The following is a 5,108-nucleotide window of genomic DNA, read 5'->3' on the forward strand; positions in this document are numbered from 1 at the left end:
GCCGTCGATCAAAATAGTGTTAGTACGCACCCCTTAACTTCCTGTTCGTCGCTGCGATGCGTGCCACAGGTGGTATGTCTATAACAAAAATAACAAGTCGCGTAAGGCGAAAATACAATATTTAGTCAAGTAGCTGTCGAATTCACAGAATGAAACTGAACGCAATGCCATTTTTCAGCAAGACCGTATACTCGTAGCATCGTCAGTCCACCGCTCATGGCAAAGGCAGTGAAATTGACAAGAAGAGCGGGGTAGTAGTTGCGCTAAGAAGGATAGCACGCTTTTCTGTACCTCTCTTTGTTTTAACTTTCTGAGCGTGTTTTTAATCCAAACATATCATATCTATATGTTTTTGGAATCAGGAACCGACAAGGAATAAGATGAAAGTGTTTTTACATTGATTTCGACAATTTAATTTTGATAATAATTTTTATATATTTAATTTTCAGAGCTTGTTTTTAATCCGAATATAACATATTTATATGTTTTTGGAATCAGCAAATGATGGAGAATAATATAAACGTAAATTTGGATCGTTTTATAAATGTTTATTTTTTTTTACAATTTTCAGATTTTTAATGACCAAAGTCATTAATTAATTTTTAAGCCACCAAGCTGAAATGCAATACCGAAGTCCGGGCTTCGTCGAAGATTACTTGACCAAAATTGCAACCAATTTGGTTAAAAAATGAGGGCGTGACAGTGCCGCCTCAACTTTCACGAAAAGCCGGATATGACGTCATCAAAGACATTTATCAAAAAAATGAAAAAAATGTTCGGGGATTTCATACCCAGGAACTCTCATGTCAAATTTCATAAAGATCGGTCCAGTAGTTTAGTCTGAATCGCTCTAGCTCTACACACACACACACACACACACACACACACACACACACACACACACACACACACACACACACACACACACACAGACACACACACGCACATACACCACGACCCTCGTTTCGATTCCCCCTCGATGTTAAAATATTTAGTCAAAACTTGACTAAATATAAAAATACAATACAAGTTGTTCGTTAACTTTTTTTTCATGATACATATTTTTGCTTGTAGCGTTTCATGATATAGTCGAACCTGCCCTGGAGACCACCTGTTCATAAAGACCACCTGTCACTTGAGACCAGCCCAAAGGATCCCCAATGGTTTTCACCATATAAATCACCTGTCTATAAAGACCACCTGCCTGTCAAGACCAAAGACCACCTGTCTGTCAGACCAAAGACCACCTGCCTGTCAAGACCAAAGACCACTCAGTTTTGGTCCCAAGTAACGGTTTCAACCTGTCATGGAAGACCACTTGACGTCTTTTCGAACTCTGATAACAAACCCACTTCACATTACAGGGAAGAACATTCGTATACACCTCTCCTTTTTTGTGCAGGTGCATATGAGCCATGGCAATTGTATTGTCTGACTGATCTCATGAGGACTTGACAGTCACTCCCCAACCCCCTCCCTCCCTCCATAGTCTTTGAATATGATAGAGACTGGTCATTCCTATCCCCGCGTGGCTGAACAAAAAAGCAGTGGAGCAACAACCGTGACTAAGTGGACGGTAGACGACGGAGGCGAGGAAGCAATGTAGTTCCATTGTTTGCAACCGGAACTCCTGATTCATTTCAACAAAAAGTTACAACTAATAAACAACAAACAAACAAACAACAATTGTTCGGATGAATAATACGAGGATGTCGAACATCTTTTAACTGCGCTGGCATCCAAACCAAGCCAATATCTGCCTGAAGGATAAGAAAGAAAAAAATCAAACGTTGACACAATTATCAATTAATCAAATTGAATAGAGTGAGACGTTGGCCTGCTCGGGGCCACTTTTACAATTGGTATCATTTGAAAGTAGAGACATAAAGCTTTTATAAAACAAAGGTGCAAGTGAGATACAACAGCGGTGCCTTAAAAGTGGACTCCAAACCCGGGATGGCCTTTCAACCATTATAGTGTAGCTCCAAATTCTCTCAGACCTCGGTGGGAAAGTTTCGTAGTGCATTCCCGAGAAAGGATTTTGAAATTTGCACGATGCAAGGTAATGAAGTGCTGCAGACATCTGTATATTACAATTTTACAAGGCAGGATTTCTAGTCAATGACCGTGCATGTAAACCAATGTGTTTCGCGCAGAGCTAATATAGCTCCAACAGGAAACATTACAATTGCAGTTTTCCGTCCTTAATGGTGCTGGCCCGGGTCTTCGTGTCTGAAAATCGTGTCATGCAGATGCAACAGTTAACCATGGCTATTTATGAATCGGAACTTGAACAGACATATCCGTGCGTCAGATTCACACACTGACAATCCTGTGATTGGAGAAGTGTTCTGGCAAATCTAACCACAAGTACAGGGTGACCCAAACAAATGCAACCCATACAAATTCGATTAACTTCTGCATCTGTTTCAAGAACTGCTTCATATTTAGTGTACATTAACTTCAGTTGATGCATGATCATATCATACAGATTCAAATGTATTGGTCATGTGGTCTGATTTGTGTGCTCTTTCCACACAAAATATCCACATTCAGGAATCGGCTGAAAAAGAAGAAGGGGTGAAATTGAGCGGTATGCACACTCGCGCTGTTTCAACCCTCCAGAATGGCTATGATTGACTTTTTTCAGATGACCAATGATCAGGGGTATTTTGGTACACTTTGACCAACAGATATTCCCAAAGCCGCCCTGATATGGCCCTTCGTGGTCGGCTGGGCGTTAAGCAAACAAACAAACAAACAAATATTCCCAAAGGTAAAAATCTGGAAGGTTTTAATCGGGTAAGAGTGGGTGTAGTCTGTACAAGTGGCTAGGGGAGAACGTTTTCAATCATTTAAAACAATTCAACGCAACTTTTACATAGTGCTTAAGAAGAACAGTTGCTCAAGACGAGTAGTACTATCTTATGTTACACGGATTAGATGCTATCTTATGTTACACGGATTAGATGCTATCCCTGGCCGTGTTTGCTATACCCTCGTACATGTTTGAGAGATACGACCAAAAATGGGTAAATTTCAACCCCGAACGAGCCTCAGTAACGCACCCTACTGACCTGTCTACTGTTCCAGGTGCACGATTTATTCACACCTGTCAAGTTCCGTTCCACTGCATTCCTCGCTCAGGTTCTGTCCTGTGAGCGTGTCAGTTTTAAGAAGCACGAGAGTACAAATTAATATATTAAAATGTGACATTGAGCGTGGGGTTCTTTTCGGGTATATATGTGAGGCCTTTTTAGCCGCCTTTATATATAAAGCGGCTATTAGGTTTCATTCCTCTTGATTTGCGAAATTCCACATGTATAATGCTCAAACCGCAACCACTGGAAACAAGTAATTTTCCAAGAAAATATACTGTGCAAAAAAAGTATCGCATAGTTAGTTTGATGAATAATTTTATTGACATTTCATTCTTTCGAACAAACAATACATAAGTCGGACAGAAAAGTTTTTGAGCTTTTTCGATAGCACAGATGCATGTCTTTATTTGCTGGACTTTGCAGTTATTCATTGAGCGTGACCTTCACACAAACCAAGGTCAAAGTCAGTAACGAGTATGGCTTCCACGTGAGTCAATTACAGCCTGGCATCTCCTTGGCATGGAAGCAATGAGTCTTCGCAAAGTCTGTTGGGGAATGTTGTCCCACTCTTGCTGTAAGGCCTGGAAGAGTTGTCTCCTGTTGGGAGGGGCGTTAACTCTCGCATTGAGCCTTCTTCCCAGTTCATCCCATGCGTGTTCAATTGGGTTCAAATCTGGGGAGAGAGAGGGCCAGGGCAGAGTGTTCACGTTGTTGGCGGCCAGGAAGTTTGTGGTGAGTCTGGCGGTGTGGGGTTTGGCGTTATCATGCTGGAACTGAGCCCGTGGCGCGGCCAGGAGGGGGAGGGCGTGTGGCTGCAGAATGTCCTGCACGTAGTGCTGGGCGTTCAGGCGGCCTGGAACTTCCACAAGCTGGCTCCTGCCAGTGTTGGTGATGGCCCCCCACACCATCACGCCCCCACCACCATGAGAAGGCACCTCATCTACGCACTGCTGGTGGTAGCGCTCTCCTTGCCTCATGTACACCCTCCTTCTGCTGTCGTGCTGTTGCAGGAGGAAATAAGACTCATCGCTGCAGACAACGTGGCGCCAGTTGTTGGCAAGGAAGGGTCCACTGGAGGTGCTGGTTCGCCCACTGCATCCTGGCCTGGCAAGGCAATGGCGGCGAGTCAGGACGTTGCCCCGGAGTGGCCTGTAAGCGTGTAGACCAGTTGTATGCAGGCGGTTCCGGACGGTCTGCACGGAGATGCGGCGGCCACCAGGCCGTGCCCTAGCGGTCACCGAGGCTGACTGGAACCGATGCCTGAGATGGGTGACCCGGATGTAGCGATCTTGCGCCTGTGTCGTCACTCTAGGTCGTCCTGACCTTGGCGCGGGAGCTGACGACCCAGTTTGTCGAAAACGGTGCCAGAGGCGAGAAATGGTGCTCTGGGACACCCACAGGGCTCTGGCAGCCTCGGATTGGCTCTGGCCTGCTTGAAGGCGGCCAAGGGCGTTCACTCGTACTAAAGCGTTGAGTTGTGACATTTTTCATTTCCTCAGGGAATGGCCGCATCAGTCAGAATTGCTTCGCTTTTTATTGCCCAAGTTGGCACATCAGCTCAGCTAACCTTACGCGAAATTTCGAGTGAAATCTAAAACAAGTCGCGTAAGGCGAAAATACAATATTTAGTCAAGTAGCTGTCGAACTCACAGAATGAAACTGAACGCAATGCCATTTTACTCGTAGCATCGTCAGGCCACCGCTCATGGCAAAGGCAGTGAAATTGACAAGAAGAGCGGGGTAGTAGTTGCGCTAAGAAGGATAGCACGCTTTTCTGTACCTCTCTTTGTTTTAACTTTCTGAGCGTGTTTTTAATCCAAACATATCATATCTATATGTTTTTGGAATCAGAAACCGACAAGGAATAAGATGAAAGTGTTTTTAAATTGATTTGGACAATTTAATTTTGATAATAATTTTTATATATTTAATTTTCAGAGCTTGTTTTTAATCCGAATATAACATATTTATATGTTTTTGGAATCAGCAAATGATGGAGAATAAGAT

Source organism: Littorina saxatilis, linkage group LG4, assembly GCF_037325665.1.
Source record: "Littorina saxatilis isolate snail1 linkage group LG4, US_GU_Lsax_2.0, whole genome shotgun sequence".
Lineage (NCBI taxonomy): Eukaryota > Metazoa > Mollusca > Gastropoda > Littorinimorpha > Littorinidae > Littorina > Littorina saxatilis.